This window comes from Pelodiscus sinensis, chromosome 3, assembly GCF_049634645.1.
Source record: "Pelodiscus sinensis isolate JC-2024 chromosome 3, ASM4963464v1, whole genome shotgun sequence".
In the NCBI taxonomy this organism is placed as follows: Eukaryota; Metazoa; Chordata; order Testudines; family Trionychidae; genus Pelodiscus; species Pelodiscus sinensis.
In genome coordinates, this window is record NC_134713.1 from 16,512,317 (window position 1) to 16,537,985 (window position 25,669).

Here is a 25,669-nt window from a genome sequence, read left to right on the forward strand (position 1 = left end):
AAGTCCTTTCAATTATGCCTGTCGCCCGCCCCCAGTATGGGAAGCCAGCCTTTGTCTATTCCTCTTCACTTCATGACTTCAGGGATGTTAACAGGCCATTTCACTTGGACTGATCCCTTGACATATGTTAACTATTTATACTAAACAATCTGATCCACCTCGTGTTTAGATGTGACATTATAAGCATTTTTACCAGACCTGAATTAGAGCTCTGTGTAAAACCGAGGCTAAATTATATATAGTTTACACTTCCTTTTGGCTTCCAGAGCAATGTAAAATGGTCTTAGTTTAAATGAGAACCAGGTCAATAATAACAGAGTACATGCACATACCCTAGAGCATCTTTTTTGGGGTCCTGGCCCTAAATGCTGGGAAATGAGCTGCCAGAGGCATCATGAGGCTAGTGAGGGGTCATGTGACTTCCAAGATTCTATGAAATCTGTAGGTTAGTTGCAGAAAGTTGAAGTTAAAATACGATTTGCAGGGAACAGGAAGGCTTCTCTGTGATATAATGCAGGGACTGAGCTAAAGAAGACTATTAGTCACTACCTTTAAAAAGGAAGTCTGTGGAGAATGCTGCACCAAAGGTAGAAGAAATGGCTTGAATGATTTAGACAGTGAGTCCTGATCTACAGTATACTGACATCAAGGGGTGTTTTTGCATCAGGTCCCATAAGAGCTATAACATGTTTTCTATTTTGTTTTTCCATTTGCATCTACATTCACACTCCTCTCACTGCCTGATAGTCAGGGGAAGAGGAAGAAGAGCAAGCATTATCCTGTATACATGGCTATAACCCCCCTCCACATTCCCAAAATGGCGCCCTTGAAGAAAGGCCTTTGTCTGATTCAATGCAGGTTTTCTAGATACATTCTACCGTGAGCCTCAGAATTAATCAATCAGTTTTGAGACCAATATGATTTTCCCCCTCTGGGTTCTACACGGGGAGGATAGGTAAAATTAGGTTTATAATGGAAACTCAGTTGTACCTTTCTACTGTGGAGTAACTGTCACGGATCCATAATGTTAGAACTGTGAAACATGATGTGAGATGACAACTGTAAGACATACGTATACATGTTTTATTTTGTTGCCTCAAGCCCAGCTCTGAAAATCTGAAGCGTGTGCTGTCAGGCCCAGTGATTTAACAGTTCTGACATCTCTGTTCCTAAGCAAATTTATCACATTAGCAATGTGCAGCCAGTTCAGAGATATGATTGGTTGAGCACACATAAGTGCTTTAGAATTCATTTCATTTAAGAAAAAAAAAGTGCTTAAAACGATGAGAAGTCGTATGTGTGTGAGAGAGGCAAAGTATTGTTGTGGAGGTGTATTTGACCGAGTAGAATGCAAGGGTTACACATGTTGCACATTTTTTTCCTTTCAATTGAGAGTTCGGAAAATAGGGATCTGGGTAGGATTAAGCTGGGAAAAGAACAGATGGGATTGTTGATATGGCTGCCGGAGGCTTGGGCAGAAGGCAGTGAAAAATAATTTTATTTTTTGTCCCTAAAATGAGACTACTTAACCAGTGATCAGTGGTGGGTTTTGGCAGATGGGGGAGGCTCGGAGGAAATGACTGGCAGGCTTGCTCACAAGATAATTACCATAAAAAAGGGTGGTGGTTGATGGTTTGTTTTTCTATGCATTGAGTATTCTTGAACTGCAGCACATGCAGCTCCATGTGTTTACATATGCAATAATACAGGACAGAGGACCTCATTAACAGAGATGTTGGTTAAGCTATAATTACTCCCTCAATCCAGCATTTCAAATGCATGTATACTCTCTCCCTCACAGTCCCCCACTCTTTTTCTCTATCTCATTCTATATGTGTGCATTCCTTTTTATTTTTATCTCTATAGCATATATTCCAATCTAGATATTTAGGAAACGAAATTGCTATAGAATTATTTTTTAACTTATTGAGAACACCCCAAAAGATGACAGCTGTACTAGCCATTGGTGGTTATTCTTCCCCTGTACAGCTTCCGTTATCCTTTTCCTGGTGTTGTTACCCCTGAGGTGCCTTTCCTGTTGAATGCCAAATGTTAGCCTGTAGGCTTGATAGAGTAACAGTGTTCTTTTTGAAAGTTTCAGGGGGTAGCCAAGTTAGTTTGTACAGGATAAACTTAAAAAACAACAAATGGTCTGGTAGCCTAACTTTATAGACTAACAAAACATGAAGATGTTCTTTTTTTGTGTGTTGGTAGGCTCTACTACCTTTGCAGTGATAAATAATGAACTCCAACATGCTTTTAAAACAGTGGCAGACTGCTTAGCACCTCGGTATGGAAAGCTTCTGTAATAGCCTCAAAATATATGACTTCCTTTTAACATGAATGAAAAATCAGAACAATCAAAATGAACATTCTACTCTGGGTCTTCCAATGTATTCAGTCATCTTGATGTGATTTTCTAGACTGTAAGATCTTGGGAACAGAGAATGTTGGGGGGAGGGGTTGTTGTTGTTCTTTTTATTTTGTGTCTTCCCTGGGTCCAACATCTTTCTGATGAATAACAAAAAATAATAAATGAGTTAGCTGAAATGTATATCACGTAGGAAAGGACTGTTTAAATATGAATGACTGAAAGGATGGTTAATCCTCAGATATTCAGCCTTTATTATTTTGTTTTGCAAGGCATCTGTTTGCATATTAACAAATGACATAAAGTTGACTTAATAGCAACAAATTGCAATATGTCTTGCAATATGTCTCCTTTTGCAATAAGTCACAAACGTTAGAATATCACCTCAATGTTAGATATTGACAAAAGAGTTTTCATGAAGAAATTAAGGTACCATGAGAAATTTCAAGACTGGCTTGAAAAGTTCCTTGCAACTCATCTCTCCAGGGCAAGGAGTTCAAAGGGGTCATGATGTGGAAAGCAGGCAACTACACCCAACAATGAAGATCCAGGGGAATCCACATTGAAGGGCAACTCCCTAGGGACACGGATGCACCTGGCTTTCTCTTCTAGCAGCAAACCTCCTTGGGGAGCCATGTGTTCAGGCTGAGTCACCTTTCAGTTGCTCAACAGCAGTAACAAAGTTGCTCCAGTTCTACTAACTACCCTCCACTTTTCACTGTGCCAATCCAGGCAGATCTAAAAGGGGGCATGCTACACAGAGTGTATGTGTATTGAACACACAGCAGAGTGCTGATGCGATGCTCAACCTTATGTGACTCAAAGAAATAACTTGTGAAAAACTTACCAGTATGAGAGTCACTTTGATTTGTCAATTTCCAAGTGGCAGAGCCATAATGATGCAGTGAGAAGTTGTTTGAGGCACTCAGTTGCTGTGCTCCAGGTACTGTACAAATATATATATATATATATTATTTCTGAGAACTTTGCAGGACCCATTAACACCACAGAACTGTTAAAAGTTCAATGATGAAACTTTGTCAGTTTGTGTGGCACTTTAATGAAGATAAAGCAGAGTTTCAAAGCTAGCACTCTAAAAACATCCTATTTGGGAGGAATAATAAACGGATGCCTTGCTTGACTAGGCAACAAAGTAAAGATGGATCACTTTTCACTACTGCAGGATGTCACAATGGCATTTTTGGCCAAACTCTTTTTGAAGGGTGCTCTCATACAAAAAAATCTACTATAATCTGTTCACTTACAGCAATAGAGTATTTCTCTTACACATTCCGGCCAAACTTTTCTAACTTAGACTCTAAAAGTAAGCAATTAAATGCATATATTAAATTAAGTACCTAACTTAAAAATGATCTGATTTTTTCAGAGGTGCATTGATCATGAAAGTTCTATTTTATTAAATTATTCTTGAGGGTAATAACCAGGCAGATTATCCAAATACATTTATAAGAATAATAACCAAATAAACTCAAAAGAATCTCATCACACATGTATATTGTCACTGTAGTCAGACTAAGTTTAATCTTATGCAATGTATGGGTTTGTAATTATTCTTACATTGCATGGCACATATACAAGATCAGGACTTCTTTCTCTGGTAGCTAGTTACAAATGCCCACCAGTTGCCTAGCTGAAGACCACTTCTGTAGTTTTTGCAGAGCCAGAAATTCATGCAGAAATCAGTAAAAACCACCTTTATCAGCAAACAAACATTTCAAATGACCACCCACACCATCAATCCTTCTGTTACAATCTGGTCACTGCCTTCCTTCTGGGCTCTTCTTGATTCGTACAATGTGGAGCATTTTCATGGTAGGCAGACAAACAGTCTGTCCTCCGACTCCTGAGATCTAACTCTCATGTATTATCTTTAACTGGACTTTATAAAATATGTACTTCCCAATTATATGCAAGAATCATGTACAACTCAATCCACTCCTAAAATTATATGCTTAGTACATAAGATGACACATAATTTTTACTGTGTAGTACTTTTATGTAAAAATATGCAGGGTATTGTTTCTTTACCAGCCTCTTGCTCTCTTATGCAAGTTTCAAAGACATACATAATACAGGAATCCCGTTCATTCTGAATGGACTTTGTATAGGAAAAATAAAACATGGTGAAAAATGTGTATAGCAATAGCTACCTCAAAAGCACCTTAAAGAACAAAGCTTTGATGACAAGTTACATATTATTTTTCCTTTAAAGAGTTGTTCTACATAATTTTTCAATTCCTATATCAAACATCAGTTGAACTAGAATAAAATGGCCACCCTCAACATAAAAATAACATTTATTTGTGAAAATTTTCACTTATAAATACAAGACAATCTAATCTATAATTAACTTTTACACGTTTTCATTATAAAGCTGTGGCCATTATTGGAGTTTTTATCATGTCTTATATATTGTCATTTATGTATACACTGTTTAGTACTGGAAAACAGTGGCCAAATATTTACAGGAAATCATCTTAAAATGAGTCCTCAGTAGGTTTGGATGGAAAACAGCAATTCTGGTTTGTGAAAATATCTGTGTTGCAAAAACAACTTAGTTCGGCATTGCAATGGAACCTAGGCCTTGAAATTTTTTTCATGTAGAAATATTAACAGTTAATGACAACATATGATGAATAATTGAACAAGGATGTTGATGATGTAATGTCTAATTATTGACAATAATATACAATGGAAAATGAAAAATAACGTATGAAGATTTGAATATGCAAGTGGATATATGGGATCTTAGATGACATCAAAGGACAAATTAATATTTAAAAATCAAGTGACCAAGAGCCCAAGTTGGAGAAGACTGGTATTGAGACTGGGATGACCATCATCAAGTGGAGATTCTCCCGGTACTTTAAAACTTGATAATATGACTCCTACTTGTCTAGCTTATCTGTCTTATCTCTTATATGTCTGTCATATGTATATGATTAGAGTTATATCAGATGTCATATGCAAAGTATCATAAACTATGTGGCTACGTCTACACTGGCCCCTTTTTTGGAAGGGGCATGCTAATTTTGAAAGTGGGAATAGGGAAATCCGCGGGAGATTTAAATATCCCCCGCGGATTTAAATAAACATGTCCGCCGCTTTTTTTCCGGCTTGGGGAAAAGCCGGAAAAAAAGCGTCTAGACTGGCCCGATACTCTGGAATAAAGTCCTATTCAAAGTAGGAATAAGAGATCCTCCGGAATAGGGCTTTATTCCGGAGGATCGGGCCAGTCTAGATGCTTTTTTTCCGGCTTTTCCCCAAGCCGGAAAAAAAGCAACGGACATGTTTATTTAAATCCGCGGGGGATATTTAAATCCCCCGCGGATTTCCCTATTCCCACTTTCAAAATTAGCATGCCCCTTCCGAAAAAGGGGCCAGTGTAGACATAGCCTGTGTGATTCTGTCTGAAAAGTTTTAAATAAAAGTGAGAAGAAAGAAAGCCTAAATTGCATGGACTCATCCCTCACTTTCCCATCTTAAAAATCTCACAGGGGTAGCTGTGTTAATTATTTCTCAACTTAGACTTTCAATGGTTGTATGTATTCAGTAGACATACTCATGATTTGAACCAGCCCTAAATGAAAGTGAGCTCAGTGGGGTGTACAGTTTGCAATACAGGTTTCAAACTTATCACTGTTGATTTAGAATGGATGTTAGCCTTCAATTAAGTTACTGATGTTTTTTCTTCCACAGTTTGTTGAAAAAGATCTTGGTTTTCTTTGCATGATTATTTCTATTGTGATAGCACCTAGGAGGCCCAGTTGTGTCTCAAAACCCTATTGAGCTAGACACTGTACAAACACAGAACAAAAAGATTGTCCCTGCCTTAGAGTTCAGTCTAATTCTGGAATATGTTAGGCTAAGGGGAGCCGACAGCTTGTGCAGGTCCTGGGATGAGGTGGGGAGGAGGCAGTTCCAAGTCCCTGCAAGGGGCAGAGCCTCAGCGGGATGGGGTGGAGCTGGGGGCAGCCAGCCCTCCACGCTGGTCAGAATGCAGTGCGCCCTTCTGAACACTGTACAGAGCCTGTGATGTGATGCACTGGTGGTGATTTATAGTGACTGGGGCTCTGGGTGCCTCCCCTGCCACAGAAGCAATGGCTGGGAGCCCCTGGCCCTTTGAATCATCAGGCCCCGGGGCAATTGCCCACTTCCTCTGCTCCCCCTGTCGGCAGCCCTGGTTATGCTAACTGTGCTTACACATTTGGCATAGTATCTTATTCTGTTAGCTGTCCCACTGAAGGCATAAAGGTCTCAAAGATTCTGGAATCCTCCTCCTACTCCCCCCTCATTCCCCTCAGTGAAAGACTTAATACTGTCGCTAGGACACCTTATAGAACAAGGGTGCTATTCTACATGGGCAAAAATATCAGACTCCATTACTTTGGCTTCATGTTGTTTAATTTTGTAATCAGTGATGACTGTTTCCGTGGTGCCACCTTGACTATACTTAGCCTGAAAATAATAAAACTCTGACACAGCCTATTTGCATAAAGTATTTTGAGCTCTCTAGGCTACAATTAAAGATTAATGCAAAATATTAAAATCTTGTGCATGTGTAGTAAATTGTCTACTGGTATGATTCTATGCACTGTTGCTTAACATTCATTTATTGCTTCACAAACATTAACTAATTACAGCAGGAAATAATGGATTGCTCAAGATATGTGGCATAATTGGCACCCGAAACATTCACACCTGCTAATTCTGGAATCTGACCAGAAAAATGCCAGTACTCAAGCTGAGAAGCAAGGAAGAACTAGAAAATAAAATATCAATGCTGGTTAGAAACTTTACTCCACCGTACTTAAAAGATCTGTATAGTAATGAGGGGAAGGATGTTCCCCCAATACATAAAAATTTGCATTGAAATCATGAAGTATTCTGTGAAACTATAAGGAACTATGGAGTTTCAAACTCAAAGCAAAATTTGGGGAACAGCGCAAAACTGCATAGATCCAAACGAATGAAATATCTGTTTGTTTCCCTATAGTATGAAGGTCTGTTTCACATATTTCCTGAACAGCTCTACTATTCACTTTGGTGGAATTAATCACATATGCGCACACTTAAGCTGCTTCCTTTATCTGGACCTAGTGCACCACTTGGCTGATATACATGCCATTTCTCTCCAGAAAAGGAAAATATAAGGATCATTAATGTAATGATTTTTTCATACTAAGCATAAGCACTGAAGAACTGTGGTGGAAATTAAATGGTGTTGCTTATTCACCCTGCTGATTAAAGCCATGATAATCTAGATAGAATTAATGAGAGGATTGCTGGTTCATTCTCCCATGTCCAAACTGAGCTGCAGCAGGATCTGCTGGTACACACTCACATGAAGTCACTTAATCCAGCCATTCATGAAATTTTTTTTATCACTTAGTAAACATATAATCCATGGTATATCTCATGGCTCACTCTTTCACATATTCACTTTTTAGGTCCTACAGCATCAAGTCATAATTCAGTGAACTGTAAATAGATTGTGACAGTGTTAAAATAATCAGAACAAACAATTAAATAAACATAGTCTCAGACAGAATTCGGATGCTGCTTTGCCACATAATGTTGACATTAAGAGATGAAATCATGCATACGTTATTCCTTCCAGAATTATTCCAATACTCTCTTTCCTTTTGGCAGTTACTCTTGATTTTAATTAAGACAGTTGTAAGGAAATTACAATATGAAGGCCACACCATGATCCTGTCCCCCAGGCCAACATACAGAGTGGGCATGCGCTTTGGCCAATAGAAATGCTAAATATTCTTGATCAAGGATGTGTTTTATTTGGAGAGAGAACTAATTAAAAAGATAACACTTGTTAATGGAAAGCAGTCACTTCAGAATCCATCCCTGCATTCTAATGGAAAAAAACCTCATAAAGACGTGTAGGAAAGCTGATTTATCAAAGTCTGCGCCTCATGAAAAAAAGAATTTGGATACACATATTTTCTGTCCCAATCTTCATAGAACTTTTCAAAGATATACTGGGCAGTTGATAACAACTGAGAATCATTATCTGGTTTGTTTTGTTTTTCTTTAGCAGGAGCTATAGAATAGGCTGCTATTAGTTACTCCCTTTCTGTAACAGTTTCTTCTCTGGAACAGAGCAGTATTCAAACAAGATGGCATATTCTGGGCAAGACATTTTTAACATGCAATAAGGCAATGTAATATTAAAGCCAAAAACAGTGCCAAAGGAAATATCTGTATCTGACAAACACTGGGGCATATCCTCATTTGATATAAATCATTGTAGAATTACAGAAGTCAAGAGTACACAGCAGATTTACACCAGTTGATGACCTGGCTGAACCTTCCATTGGAGAGCACAAAGATTCTTGTTCAGATTGGCAATGGATTAGTAAACAAAGGAGTTATCAGCCTGGCTCAATTGAAAGTCAAATCAATACAATTAGCAAACTGGACAATGCACAAATTCAGAGATAAATGTGCCATCATCTAGTTTAAAACATCTCTGACTTGTTTTTCTGCTGTTCCTTTTAAAAAAGAGAATCCTCTGCAGTATGTACCTTATTGGTAAGCTTGTGCTGTCAAATCCACACATAGCTATTTACTGCTTCAATGCTGAGATTTGGGATTTCTGGATGCTAATCTCAGATGTAAAATAGATCTGAATCATAATCTCTAAGAGGTTAAAGATTTCAGCAGGGGAAAATGGTATTTTGTCATTCTGTCATGTTAAATTGTTTTACATTTCACATTGCAAAGTAAAAATATAAAGGGATCATCACCTAGGTGATAAATTGCCAGCTTCCAGACAAACATTTTAACTGATTTACACCCCTTTTTCCTCTAGGAAAGGTACATTTATTTGAAATATCTCATTCCTGACTGGTAAATGTCAGCAATGGGCAAATTTCTTTAGCTTGAATTGTAAGAGTGCAGAGCAACAATAGCCTACCATGAATTACCATATAACATAGTTACCAGCAGAAATACTCTATTCTACAAATACTGTCCCAATTTAAGCCATTGTCCAAGGCTCTCACTGACTCCAACGGCAGTAGGATCATGTTCTATTCTAGGAAGAATAAATAATTAAAATAATCAACTTTTTACCTTGAATTTTATTAAAAGGATTTTTTAAACCTTTTCACTCATGGCAATTGATCTACTACCACGTAAGAAATAGAAATCAATGTGTTTAAACATTTGCTTTCATTTACAATATCACCATTTTTTTTCTGACATCTTCAGGAAATTTGCAATATGTAAAAAGCAAAAGAAAAAGAAGTTAAAGCAAATCTACAAATCAATTCTCAATAAATGAGTTTAAGCCTCAAAATATGTTTTGGGGAAAAATGTAATGATTAAAATAATTAATTAGACTAGGAAAGTCTGTCTTTACATTACATATTAATTATATAGATAATTAAGTATCCCCAGTTATCACTTTAAGGGTTCAAGTTATTATATATTTTGGAACCCAGATGTGCACAGTTACAACACACACACTATTGGAATGCTTCATATTTACAAACATAGTTATTAATACATTTAGCAGTCACAAATACCTGGACTTTGTAAGATCTATAGAGAATCAGTACAGTACAGGTCGGAGCTAAAGTGAAGAAGAGATGATGTGAAGAAAAACAGAAGATTTAAGGATATGTCTATACTATTGGTGAATCAATGCTGCAGTGATTGATACACCTGGCACGGCTCGAGCCACCCACCCGATGCCCCCCAGTCCTCCCCCTCTTCCCAGGACCAGGCTGGCGGCTCCCGGGAGCTTTCCCGGGACCGCAAGAGGCGGGCACCCGCCTGGGCTAGTGCGGACATCGTGGACCTCGTCCACGAGCTCCGCACTAGGCACAGGAAAGTGGCCGTCTAGGGCAGGAGAGCTGCCAGCCTGGCCACCCAGGAGCAGGTGTGCATGAAAATCAAAGTGGTCCACTGAGATCCCCGACCCTGAGCCCTGAGCTTACAATGGCCGTCCTGGGTCAGACCAAAGGTCCATCTAGCCCAGTAGCCTGTCTGCAGACAGCGGCCAACCCTAGGGACTCTGGAGGGGATGGACCAAAGAGAGTGACCAAGCCATTTGTCTCATGCCATCCCTCTCCAGCCTTCCACAAACTTTGGGCAGGGAAACCACTCCTACTCCCTGGCTAATAGCACTCCATGGACCCAACCTCCATGACTTGATCTCACGTCCCTTTAAACTCTGTTCTAGTTGTAGCCTTCACAGCCTCCTGCAGCAAGGAGTTCCACAGGTTGACTCTTTGCTTTGTGAAGAACAACTTTCTCTTACTAGTTTGAAGCCTGCTACCCATTCCTTTCCTTTGGTGTCCTCTAGTCCTTCTTTATGGGAACTCATGAAGAACTTTTCTCTATGCACCCTCTCCACCCAACTTCTGCTTTTAGAGACCTCTATCCTGTCCCCCCTCCGTCTCCTCTTTTCTAAGCTGAAAAGTCCCAGTCTCTTTAACCTCTCTTCATATGGGACCTGTTCCCAACCCCTGATCATTGTAGTTGCCCTCCCCTCTCCCAGCCTCTCTCTTCCCCTCTCCCACCTCCTTTTCCCAGTCTCACCCAGTTTTGTTCAATAAAGACAGATTCTATTTTTGAACACAATTGTCCTTTATTTTGTACATCAAGAAAAGGGGCTAGGGAAGGGTAAGTGGAAGGAGGTGAGGGAGGAATGGGGTATGAGCCCCCGATGGGGAGGACTGGGCTGGCTCTGCAGGCTTCTGGGGGTGGAAGCTCTCCTGCAGCCCCCCAATTACCCCCTCTCCCCAGATGGCAACCTGCGGCAAGTGCAGCCGGTCTGATGGTCGAGTGCTGTGATGTGCCCAGTGTGGGCACTCCGGGCACTCTAAGCCAGGACTGGTTTGCAAGCAGGGCACCCCTGAGAACTGTCTGTCCGGGGTGGGGGTTGGGACCCTTTAAGCGCTGCCCTCGGCTAGCCTGAGACAGCATCTCCACGCTCTAAGTCCTCCTCTGATGCCCTGCCGGCACTGCTTACGGCAATCCTTAACCCCGGTTCAGGGTCCACTTAATGTGGACATTCTAGTTCGAATTAGCAAAACGCTAATTCGAACTAGTTTTTAGTTCTAGACGCGTTAGTTCGAATTAGCGCTGTAGTGTAGACGTACCCTGAGAAACTTAGGGTAAGTTGTTGGGAGAGTTTCTCACATCATAAAATCATAGAATACTAGAACTGGAAGGGACCTTGAGAGATCATCAAGTCCAATCCGCTATCTCTTGAACAACCCAATGTTGTGTAGACAGCTCAGTAAGATGAGCTAAAATATATCAACTCCAGCTACATTTTTCACATAAATGGAGTTGTGCAACTTAGATCAACTTTATCCAGTACTGTATCAAGCCTAATAGTTGGACATGTTCAATTTGAGAAGTTCTCCAGTAGGGTGTATTGGAGAGACAGTCACATCTGGAAGACTGGATGAAGAAGGACTGATTAGATTTGAAATAGCAGATTTGTGCAAATTAATGAAGTTTGTCAGGACTGAATTAAGTAGACAATAGACTTTCTTTCCAAGTTTCAAGATGAAATTTTCAGGTATGGGACCCTATCAGAATCACTTTCCTTTCTTTTTATTAACACTTCAATCTATTAAAGAGAGGCTGAGATCTGCAAAGTCATCTAAGAAATTTGGATGCTCAATTTCTATTCATTGCAATGGGAGTTAGGTGTCAAAATCCCTTAAACAACTTTGAATATCTCTGTCAATTTGTGTATCTTTTTTAACTACTACGAGCTTCTTGTATTCATAATGAGATTCAAAAGGCAAAGTGTAAATGGCTGCTACTAGTTAAATATTCCTCAGGGAATGGGACTTGATAGCTAGGAGAATAATGAAATTCTATTTAATTTTCTAGGTTTTTTTAAATAATAATTTGACTTGTCCTGGTATACGGTTAATTAGCAAATGCTGCTCTTCCATAATGAAAGCTTACAAAATTGGGTTAGTTTTGGAATGCTAAATATTTTAAACTTCTTCTTTGTAACTGGTTACAAAAGAAAATAATTCCAGGAATTGGTTCAGTGAGACATGATCTTGATTGGATTTCCAAAGAAACATAACCTGCATATTTTCTCACTGCCTGAGGAAAAAAATATTTAAAGGATGTGGTTTTCACAGGATTTTTCTTTTCATATATCACTCGATACATATTTCATTTTCTATTTTATGGTTACATTAGCTTCAAACTGTTACATTAATTTATAAATATTATGCAAAATCTTGGAAAGGATTTTCAAAATCATATGTCTATTAATATAGTATCCCCTATCTGAGCAGACATATATCAATGGATCTCAGCTCTTTCAGGACTAGACTGTTAGGGTATGTCTACACTGCCACTGTAGTTCGAACTAGGCTAATGTAGTCATTTCAACTAATGTGGCTAATGTAGTCATTTGAACTTGCAAATGAAGCCCGGGATTAAAATATGCTGGGCTTTATTTGCATGTTCCCGGGCGCTGCCATTTTTAAATGCCCAGTAGTTCAGACTCCCTGCCCACGGCTACATGCGACATGGGCTAGGTAGTTTGAACTAAAGCCCCTAATTCAGACTACTGTTACTTCTCATTGCAGTAAAATCACCTAAGCAGCTACTTAATTATAACCATTGGTCAATGGACCTGCTCACAAGCTTAAAAAAAAAGTACATGATAAAGTATTTTTCGGATTCACAGCTTAAGATCCTCTCTCTCTCTCTTTCTCTCTCTCTCTCTCTCTCAAACACACATGCACAATATACAATATAGTCATTCATTTCTTATACACACATAAATATCAACTCATTTTTAACTCATCTTTTTATCTTACTGGCTAAGAAAGAGGGTATTCAAATACTTAATTATCAACATATGACATGAAATGCTTTTGCCAGGTGATAAAAGCCATTTCTGCTTTTAAATTCTTGGGGAGTACTCCTATGTTAGGTTGATTGGGCTGACAGGTAAATAGATATGGCTGTGGTTGTGCTGATAGTTTTATATTTTATTTGTTTTATTTTGTTTCACTTCCATGGATCCTTTCTAACACAGAACTTCCAGTAAATTGCAGGCTCAGTCCTACCATCACTGAAGTCATAGGGACATTTGTTAGGGACTTCAACAGGCCCTTAATTTACTTTTGTGGTTCTTAACCCTTATGTACCAATTGTTTGTTCTTCTAAGAATTCTGAAAGTTAAAGAGAGAGACAAGATCTATTACAATATATCATCTACTCCATCTTCCTGCAATAAAAAGAGAATATTTTGCTTTCTAATTATTTTGACAGTGACATGGTTTGAATTTTATCATTTTTAGCTCTTGCTGAACATGCTTTCCACAGAAATATTGATGCCTCCCTTGAAAATGATTAGTTCATTGGTTTGCAGAGAGACAACCTACCATGATGATCACTAATGTTGCCTTATTGGTTCCTTGAACTCCCCCAACCATCTATGGCCTCATATTATCACTTATCTTGTACATAGATTGTAAGCCTCTGGAGGTTGGGGGTTATTTTTTTCCGTGTTTGTACCGTGCATAGCACAATGGGGGCCTTATCCATGACTGGTTCTCCTCAGCATATATCTATACAGCAAAGTACAAAATGTGCTTCTCTTCTGATGAATAATTGCTCGGCTTTCTTTGTCCTGTACAATTAATTAATCATGTATCTAGTGAATAATGGTGTTGAACACCTACCAATGTTTGGATATCACTGAGGTTATTAGGTAGATTAAAGAGCCTCTCAATGAGATGTTGCTGAAGGGTCTCACAGCTCAGTGTGATTCTGAAGTGTCTTGATGTTAAATCTCTTCCACAGTCCATTCAGTTGTTTACAATGTTGTGGGCAAGCCACATGTTCATGATTGAGCTCACCATATGTTGTCCAGGAGTCATCTGTACCTCTTATGATGTGATATGGACATCAGTACAATCATACACTATGACAAGCAAAGCTAGAGTTCAAAGGAGGCTGCATAGCACCAGGAATAAATGGCAGCAAAGAAAAGCTGTGGCGATACAGAGCTTTGCTGGTCAAAATGATATTAGAAGCTTTTGCCAAGTAACAAAAGTCATCTATGGACCAAGCTCAACCCCTCTGCACAACCCCTCTGCAATCTCAAAAATTCTCCTTAAGGTTGTGACCCTCAAGCAACATTGGGAGAAAATACCAAAGGACACCCTGAAAGTATATCTTAAGAAATAAGGCATTGTCCTCACAACTTGTGAAGAGCTGTCTGGCAATAGACAGCAATGGTATTGCATGATACATCAAGCCTCATTCCATGAGGAGTAACAGTTAATTTGAACTAAGGACTTAGTTCAAATTAACGTTTCACTGCCACGTGTAGCCGCGCTGCAGTGAGTTCGGGCTAGTGAAATTTCAAAATGGCGACTGGACGGGAACATGCAAATAAAGCTCGGGATATTTAAATCCCGGGCTTCATTTGCAACTCCGGTCACCTCATTTGCCTACCTAGCTCGAATTAACAAGCTAGTGTAGACATACCCTATTTGGTCCTGTAGCATCTTAGGGTACGTCTACACTACAGCGCTAATTCGAAATAACTTAGTTCGAATTAGTTAATTCGAACTAAGCTAATTCGAACTAATGCGTCTAGAACTAAAAACTAGTTCGAATTAGCGTTTTGCTAATTCGAACTAGCATGTCCACATTAAGTGGACCCTGAACCGGGCTTAAGGATGGCCGGAAGCAGTGCCGGCAGGGCATCAGAGGAGGACTTAGAGCGTGGAGATGCTGTCTCAGGCTAGCCAAGGGCTGCGCTTAAAGGGACCAGACCCCCACCCCGGACAGACAGTTCTCAGGGGTGCCCTGCTTGCAAACCAGTCCTGGCTTAGAGTGCCCGGAGTGCCCACACTGGGCACATCACAGCACTTGGCCATCAGACCGGCTGCACTTGCCGCAGGCTGCCATCTGGGGAGAGGGGGCAATTGGGGGGCTGCAGGAGAGCTTCCACCCCCAGAAGCCCGCAGAGTCAGTCCAGTCCTCCCTATCGGGGGCTCGTACCCCATTCCTCCCTCACCTCCTTCCACTTACCCTTCCCTAGACCCTTTTCTTGATGTACAAAATAAAGGACAATTGTGTTCAAAAATAGAATCTGTCTTTATTGAACAAAACTGGGTGAGACTGGGAAAAGGAGGTGGGAGAGGGGAAGAGAGAGGGTGGGAGAGGGGAGGGCAACTACAATGATGAGGGGTTGGGAACAGGTCCCATATGAAGAGAGGCTAAAGAGACTGGGACTTTTCAGCTTAGAAAAGAGGAGACGGAGGGGGGAAAGGATAGAGGTCTCTAAAAGCTGGAGCTGGGTGGAGAGGGTGCATGCAGAAAAGTTCTTCATTAGTTCCCATAAAGAAGGACTAGAGGACACCAAAGGAAAGGAATGGGTAGCAGTCTTCAAACTAGTAAGAGACAGTTGTTCTTCACAAAGCAAAGAGTCAACCTGTGGAACTCCTTGCTGCAGGAGGCTGTGAAGGCTACAACTAGAACAGGGTTTAAAGGGACGTGAGATCAAGTGATGGAGGTTGGGTCCATGGAGTGCTATTAGCCATGGGGTAGGAGTGGTGTCCCTGCCCAAGGTTTGTGGAAGGCTGGAGAGGGATGGCACGAGACAAATGGCTTGGTCACTGTCTTCAGTCCATCCCCTCCAGAGTCCCTAGGGTTGGCCGCTGTCTGCAGACAGGCTACTGGGCTAGATGGACCTTTGGTCTGACCCAGGACAGCCATTGTAAGCTCAGGGCTCAGGGTCGGGGGTCTCAGTGGACCCCCTTGATTTTCATGCACACCTGCTCCTGGGTGGCCAGGCTGGCAGCTCTCCTGCCCTAGACGGCCACTTTCCTGTGCCTAGTGCGGAGCTCGTGGACGAGGTCCACGATGTCCGCACTAGCCCAAGCGGGTGCCCGCCACATGCGGTCCCGGGCAAGGTCCCAGGAGCCACCAGCCTGGTCCTGGGAAGAGGGGAAGGGCTGGGGGGTATCGGGTGGCTGGCTCGAGCCGTGCCAGGTGCAGGGTCTGCTGGCTGGGTGCTGGCAGGCTTGCACCTGGCACGGGCACTGTAGCCAGCCCGTGCCCCTTTAAGGGGTCCGGGGCCAGGAGGGGGTCATACGAGTTTCCCTGGTGTTGGCCAGAGTGGCCACCAGGGAAAGCAGGGGAGGGCTAGCCTCCCACTAGTTTGAATTAAGGGGCTACACACCCCTTAATTCGAACTAGCTAGTTCGAACTAGGCTTAATCCTCGTAAAATGAGCGCTAGTGTAGCGCCTATGAAAGTTAGTTCAAACTAGCGTCCGTTAGTTCGAACTAACTCTGTAGTGTAGACATACCCCCCAAGACTAACAAATATATATATCATGAACTTTTGTGGGTAAAACCCACTTCATCAGATGAGTTGGAGTGGAAATAGCAGAATCTGAGGTATATATAACAGCAAAAACATTTACTTGTTAGTTGTAGGACTGGGGATAATGAACCTAATTAAGTGGGCTGGATGTATCCCATTCATAGTTTTGATGTGAAAATGTGAATGTCAAAGGCCTGGGAAATTGACTTTGTAAGGTGTTAACTCCTTAAAATCTCTATTCAATCCCAGTGTAACAGTGTCAAATCAAATTTGCAAGTGAATTCCAGCTCAGCAGTCTCTCCCTTGTATTTAGTGAAATTCCTTTGTAAAAGAATGGCTTCTTTTGGATCCAATATTCAATGTCCAGGGAGGTTAAAATGTACCCAGATGGAAGCTATAGGCATGTAGGTAAGACTAGCGGTCAACAGGTTTCCGATATAGGGTGGTGTTTATGTCACCATTGAGGACACATCACATGATCCATTGTCTACAAACAATAGAAAAACAGAAAAATATAATTCCTTTTTTTCTTCGGATAACACATTTATCACCTATACACATTAAAAAGAAAAAATAATCAAATTTTATATTCTTTTCCTCTTTCTAAACTTCAACAGCAACTATTTTGATTAAAAGCTGTTTGATTTTTAAAACACATCAAACGTTAATCAATAACATTGGAAGATTTACTATTGCCAATTATGCAGTTAATAGTTTCCCCCTTGCCCTTATTAATCTTGCTATGTATGCTTCCAGCACAGGTAATCATGCATTTCTCTTGCATTTTTTAAAGGAACTTCAGAAAAATGTCACACTTACATAATTGCCCATTTTTTAAAATTGTGTGTTAAAGCCAAATCTGGAAAACTGCAAATCACTGAGACTTTAATACCATAAACTGGGTAGGCACTAAAACACTTTATAGCAGCAGATTGATGTTAAATCAGCTATTGAAGTAGTGTTAAAATGCTGTCTAAAAGGAAGCAAATATTTTTCACTGTCTCCACTATACTTGTCTATTAACTGATTTATTCTCTGGCATTTCAAACTTTGAACTTATACATCTGACTTTTCCATTAAATCAACTATTTTGGAAAATTAACTTAAGTTTATATGAAGATGTAAACATAAAATAACTATCTACTACTCTCACACATTGGTCCTACTCATGCAAAGGCCTCATTGCATTTTTAGGACCATAAAGTAGCAGGAGTATCACTGAGAAGAAATTGTGACTCAAAGTCAAAATTCACTTCTTGCGCTCCAAGTTGATAGTAATTTGATGGTCAAGTCTTCTGGTTATATTAGTATGAGGGAGAGGTGCTTACTCTCTGCCATTTTCTACCCAGCTGTTCTGAAGTTGCCCTTTATCACTTCTTGCTCAGACCCAGGGTTTGGATAGGTCATAAAAAAGATGAAAGGGCAGTTATTAGTCTATTTCACAATCCTAGACAGTTCTGTAGGCCAGGATACAATCTCAGTCTTTGATAATAGGTCAAATTCTACCACCTCTTCAGGTTAAGTTGTACTTTTACTTCCCAAGTAGTCCCATTGATTTCAGAGGGACTACTCACAGAGTAAGGTGCTACTTGAGAGAAGATGGGATTTAAGAAATATGGATATTTGGAATGAGAAGCTGAAATTTTCAAAATTTCCCCCAAAATGAAAGTTCTGAAAAATTCTCTCAATAGTATTGAAATGCTTCATTTAGATAGTGTCATGGCATTTAATTTCATGTTAATGTTATACTATATTAACATAGTAAGCATAATATATGTATATACATAATATAACAGTCAAGCGGTTTCATCCGAACAGTCATGTTCCCATGAAATGGTCTGACAAAACTGAAACAAAAAGGAATAATTTTCTTTAAATAATGCAAACAGCTATACTCAAGGGTATGAAAAGGGGTAGAATCTGCCCCCTAGATAGATATATTTTGATATATACAGCAAAGTACAATATGTGCTTCTCTTCTGATGAATAATTGCTCGGATTTCTTTGTCCTGTACAATCAATTAAGCATGTATCTAGTGAATAATGGTCTTGAACACCTACCAATGTTTGGATATCACTGAGGTTATCAGGTAGATTAAAGAGCCTCTCAATGAGATGTTGCTGAAGGGTCTCACAACTCAGTGTGATTCTGAAGTGTCTTGATGTTAAATCTCTTCCACATTCCATTCAGTTATATGTTGGACACAATATTGGTTTTATCTGATGTCTGTGATTATGTAAGTTTCAGCTTACTTCTCTAGGTGGGGTGATTCCTTACTTGCATCAGCTCAACCATAATTATAAAAGGAAAAGATGTGAAAAAAACACGTACAATTAGAATGAGGCCCATTTCTTGCCTCTTTTTTTTCTAAGATCTTTTTTATACCTCTGTGGGTGTACATCTTTTCACCTAGTTTAATTCCTTTTGTACTTTAAGTCAATATTTGATTCTCCAGGCACAAGATGCTGAAGAACCAGAGAGGGCAGTACAGAACAAGGAAGGAAATTAGTAGCATGTGACCTGGAGAAGAAATACAACTCTGGTATCCCCACTCCCAGTAGAGGTAAGTAACTGCTTTCAAGCTCTGTGCACCAGTATTATGGTGGATAATGCTTTAGAAGAGACCTCTGAGGGAAGGGATCCGAAGGCGACCCCATCAAGTAGAAAGCATGGGATGCATAGTTCTAGGGATGGGAGTTCACGACCACCACTCCCAAGACAAGGAGACAGAGTCATCCATCTTGGGAATCTTGAGAGGTGTGCTGCTTACCTGGAGCTAGAATTCAGGATGTGACTGAGTGTCTTCCAAAACTGATCAAGCCTTCAGAACCCTACCCCTTTCTACTTCTCCACATAGGAATTAGTGATACTGCCAAGAATGACCTTAAGTGGGTCACTGAAGATGATGTAGTGCCAGGAAGAAGGATCAAAGAGTTTGAGGCGCAAGTTATGTTCTCGTCCATCCTCCCTGTTGAAAGAAAAGGCCTGGGTAGGAATAGTCGAATTTTGGAAGTGAATGCATGGTTGCACAGGTGGTGTTGGAGAGAGGGCTTTCATTTCTTTCATCCTGGGATGCTGTTCTAGGCACAAGAATTTCTAGGAAGAGATGGGATCTACCTAATGAAAAGAGGGAAGAGCATCTTCACAGTCAGGGTTGCAAACCTTGTGAGGAGGACTTAAAACTAGGTTCATTAGGAGATGGTGACCTAAGCCCTGAGATAAGTGGGGAAGTGGGATACTGGGAAGAAATACAAGGGGGAAGATGCAACAGAGGAGGACCCTTGAATTGTACTGAGAAGGTAGGGCAATCAGATAGTTAACTAAGGTGTCTGTACAGGATCACAAGAAGCCTGGGAAACAAGCAGGAAGAATTAGAAGTCCTGGCACACTCAAAGAACTATGATTTGATTGGAATAATGGAGACTTGGTGGGATGACTCACATGATTGAAGCACTGTCATGGGGGGGTATAAACTATTCAGGAAGGACAGGCGGGAGAGAAAAGGTGGAGGAGTTGTACTGTATGTAAAAGTATTATGGTTGCTCAGAGATCCAGTTTAAAGCAGGAGAAAAGCCTGTTGAGAATCTTTGGGTTAAGTTTAGAGGCGGGAGCAACAGGGGTGATGTCATGGTCGGTGTCTACTATAGAGCACCGGATCACGTGGAGGAGGTAGATGAGACTTTCTTCAGAAAATTAACAGAAGCTTCCAGATCACAGGCCCTGGTTCTTATGGGGGGATTTTAATCACCCTGGAAGACCAATACAGTAGTACACAAACAATTCAGGAAGTTTTTGGAAAATATATGGGATAACTTCCTGGTACAAGTGCTGAAGGAACCAACCTGGGGCCATGTGCACCTTGACCTGCTGCTCATAAACAAGGAAGAATTAGTAGGGGAAGTAGTTGTGGGTGGCAACCTAGGAAGTTCATGAGAAGATCATGAGATGGTCAAATCCTGGATCCTAATCAAAGGAAGAAAGGAGAGCAGGAAAATACACACCATAGACTTCCGAAAAGCAGACTTTAACTCCCTCAGGAAACTGATGGGCAGGATCCCTTCGGATGCTCACATGAGGAGGAAAGGAGTCAGGAGAGATGGCTGTATTTTAAAGAAGCGTTATTGAAGACACAGGAAGAAACCATCCCAATGCTGTGTAAGAAAAACAAATGTGGTAGGTGATCAGTTTGGCATAACAGTGAAATCCTTGGTGAGCTTAAACACAAAAAAGGAAGCTTACAAGAAGTGGAAACTTGGACATATGACTAGGGAGGAGTATAAATACATTGCAGCTGTGTCTAGACTACATCCCTTTTCCGTAAAAGGGATGCAAATTAGACACATCGCAATTGCAAATGAAGTGGGGATTTAAATCCCCCCGCTTCATTTGCATAAACATGGCTGCCGCTTTTTTCCGGCTTGGAGCTTTGCCGGAAAAAAGCGCCAGTCTAGACGCGGATCTTTCAGAAAATAAAGCCTTTTCCGAAAGATCCCTTCTTCCTCTTAAAATAAGGAATAAGGGATCTTTCGGAAAAGACTTTATTTTCTGAAAGATCCGCGTCTAGACTGGCGCTTTTTTCCGGCAAAGCTCTGAGCCGGAAAAAAGCGGCAGCCATGTTTATGCAAATGAAGTGGGAGGGATTTAAATCCCCAATTCATTTGCAATTGCAATGTGTCTAATTTGCATCCCTTTTACGGAAAAGGGATGCAGTCTAGACACAGCCTGCTTGAGCATGCAAGGATATAATCAGGAAGGCCAAAGAGCAATTTGAATTGCAGCTAACAAAGGATGTGAAGGGTTACAAGAAAGATTTCTACAGGCAAATTGTTAGCAATAAAAGGGTGATCACAGAGGGTGTGGGGCCCTTATTGGATGAGGGAGGTAACCCAGTGACAGACGATGGGGGAAAAGATGAAGTATTCAATGTTTTTTTTTTGGCGGGGGTGGTGGTTGCCTCTTTCTTCCCAGATAAGGTCAGCTTCCAGACTATTGCACTAGTCAACAAAAAATAGAAAGGAGGTGAGCAGCCCTCAGTGGAGAAAAAAACTGCTTAAGAACTATTTAGAAAATTTGGATATACACAAATACCTGGGACTGGATCTAATGCAGCTGAGGGGGCTGAGGGAGCTGGCTGATGTGATTGAAGAGCCATTGGTCATCATCTTTGAAAACTCGTGGCAATAAGGGGAGGTCCCAAAAAGCAAATGTAGTGCCCATCTTTAAAAAAAGAAGAAGAAGGACAATCCAGGGAACTGCAGATGTTCAGCATTACATCAGTCCCCAGAAAAATCATGGAGGCGATCCTCATGGAATCCATTTTGAAGCATTTAGAAGAGTGGAAAGTGATCAGAAATAGTCAACATGGATTCAGCTAGGGGAAGTAATGACTGACCAACCTTATTGCCTCCTATGACAAAGTAACTGGCTCTGTGGATAATACTAAGCTGGGGGAGAGATAGATATGTTGGAGGGTAGGGATAGGGTCCAGAGTTACCTAGACAAATTGGAGGTTTGGGACAAAAGTAATCTGATGAGGTTCAACAAGGACAAGTGCAGAGTCCTGCATTTGGATGAAAGAATCCCAAGCACTGTTATATATAGGCTGGGGACCAATTGGCTAAGCAGCAGTTCAGCAGGAAAGGACCTGGGGATTACAATGGATGAGAAGCTGGATATGAGTCAACAGTATGCCCTTGTAGCCAAGAAAGCTAATGGCATATTAGGCTGCATTAGGAGGAACATTGCCAGCAGATCTAGAGAAGTGCTTATTCCCCTTTATTCAGCACTGGTAAGGCCACATCTGGAGCACTGCATCCAATTCTAGGGCCCCCATTACAGAAAAGGTGTGGATGCATTGGAAAAATCCAGAGTAGGGAAACCAAAATGATTAGGTGGCTGGAACACTTGACTTATGAGAAGAGGCTGAGGGATTTGGATTTATTTAGTTTACAGAAAAGAAGAATGAGGGAGAATTTAATAGCAGCCTTCAACTACCTGAAGGAGGTTCCAAAGAGGATCGAGAGAGGCTGTTTTCGGTAGTGACAAATGAGAAGAACAAGGAACAATCATCTCAAGTTGCAGTGGGGGAGGTCTAGGTTGGATATTAGGAAAATCTATTTCACTAGGAGGGGGGTGAAGCACTGGAATGGGTTACCTAGGGAGATGGTAGAATCTCCATCCCTAGAGGTTTAAGTCCCTGCTTGAGAAAGCCCTGGCTGGGATGATTTAGTTGGGGTTGTTCCTACTTTGGGCAGGGGGTTGGACTCGATGACCTCTTAAGGTATCTTCCAACCCTATGATTCTATGAGTTTTGTAAAAGGGCCATAGTTGTAAATGAGAATCAGGCCTAATAGATTTTGAAATCTAAAAAGACTATAATCGAAGTTAGATCAATCATCTTAAATAGAATTTGCAAATAGAACTAAGAATTACAGATAAATCTGTATATGTATGGAGGAGACTGGGTGTGAGAAGATGGGCATAAGCTGAAATAGATAATGAGGAAAGAGAAAGCAGGCCCCTCTAACCTTACAGCTCAATGACAAATTTGTCTTATTACTTGAGAGAAATATGTTGTTGTTTTTTTCCTTAGAATTATCATCTCCCTATCTCTAAAAGGCAAATTAGTGGAACTGAATATTAGGTTTTCTAATAATCAACTAATAAAGAAATATGAAAAAAACTATTTACACTTTGTTAGAGCAGGTTATGCTTGTAACAAAAATAATTCAATATGTTATTCATCTGCTGGCGTGTTTTTAAAACACTTTGAGTGCCCTGTATAGTTTTTAAGTGGATTATTCATATATACAATGATATCTAGATGTAAAATACATTTTACAAGTAATATAACATTTGCCAATGTCTATATAGGTTTTTCCAGTGCTGCAGGAGCAGCATTTCTTCAGATTATAGGATTAGTTTTCTGGGCTATATTAGTAGTAACAACATAGAAAAAAGGGTGAGTCCAATATCATGCTTTTAGTTCCCTTTTTTTTCACTTAGTTATGTTTTTTTTTCACTTAGTTATGCTCCTCATTCTCTCTCCTCCTACTTTTTTCACTTCTTTATATTTTATTTGTATTCCTTCGTTTCAGTTTATTTACTTTCCTCCCATATTTCTGTTCTCTGTGCCTGTCTTTAAGTCTCAGTCTTGTGTTTGATTCCAGTTATCTCTTTCTGAAAGAAAGGCATTCTCATAATAATTTACAATGGGCACTTGATCCACAAAGACATCTTAGCAGGAATACATCAGTCTTGTTCCTACATTGCCCTTCAGTTAAGAAAGACTCAGGACCAGTTTCTGAGACCCCCTTTGAAACCATTTCAAATACATATCTTCCCCTATTTCTTTTACTACATGCTCACAACTTGTCTCAATTCACAATTACCCTTGGGTAAAATTTAGAGCAATAACATGCCTCTTTAATCACCCATATTCTGAATCTATAGTGATGACATTGGACAGCTGCTTGTATTGTAGTTTGTAACCTAAAGAAGAAAGAGATTATCAAAAATGTCTTCTTCTTACTCAGGTCCTGTGTTAAAATATGTATAATCAAAATACAGAATTCCAGAACCATTCATAATTTATAAGAACAGATAGATCAGAACTCACATACTGCATAGCCCTGGAGAAGCAGACATTCTGGTATGATTCTCTTTCTGCTTATAACTCCATTGAGTTCAATGGCATTAGTTCTGATTTACATCCCAGAAGCCCTCTTACGCTTTGAGGAAAAATTTATGTGATACAAAGTATTTTGTACACTCTACCCTTTTGGATTTATTGTCCTGGGGCCTGATTCTCTTCTCTGTTAATAGTTTTATGCTGTTTTAACATCAGTACAGTCCACTGAGATACATCTGTATAAATTGCTGTAACAGAGAGCATCCATCAGGCTGTCCATCTCAGAATATGATCATGTTTCAGTGGTGAAGAAGTTAGGGAAATCCATATACTAAAGGTGTATCTCATCAATATTTTTCTTGTTCCTTTTATCTTGAAAGATTCCTGTGGTGCACTGAGAACTGTGTTAGAATTGCAAGCTATCACTTTAAGAAAAGACAAGTTTCCTTGCCCTGTTTGCTGGCTATGGAGCGCTGTACCGGGAGGAATGACCAGTATTGTTCTGCAAAGGACTAGTTTAAAACAGATGGGATGGATTGTGACTCAGCCTTAGGGAGCAGTCTGCTTTATCTCCCTTTGTCTTTGAGTTATTTGGTATTATCTTTCTGAATTGTACAAAATAAAGTTATGTTATATTGAAGTTTTCTAGCAATTTATATGCGTATCTAACTTTCTTCTGGTCCAGATTCACCATACAGAAGAAGGGGACAGATATGCATTAGAGTCATAAGAGTGTGTTGAAGCAGCAGAAACTTCCCACCTCTAAATTTATCACAAACTTGTGTTTTAAGAGCTTCAAGAAAGGATCTCATGGTAAGCTGGAGGTGAGGAGTGGAGCTGCAACTTGATTTCTGCAACGAAATACTCTTAACTGATGCTGCATCCCTTAACAATATGTGGCAATTATAGGAGAGCTCAGACAAGCATTATTTTCCTGAGAATAGCTTTACTGCTCTAGGGAGATGTTAGAGGTCTGCCAGGGCATGTCTAAAGTATGTAATATTTTTGAAATAAGTAAAATTGAAATAATGACTCCCAAAATAACAACATCAAAAAAGCGCATCCACACTATGGGGCAGAGCCGGGGCAAGTGGGGCCCTCGTTCCAGGTGCAGTACATTTAGGGGCACAAAATTAAAAATTAGAAAGTTAAAATATTATTTCATTTATATCTTTACTATCATCTATTTGCAATCTCAATATATGTGCAATTAACAACATGTGCAATGAATAAAATTAATACAAAAAATAAGAATTTTATCTTTTTTGGGGGGAGGAGGAAAGCAC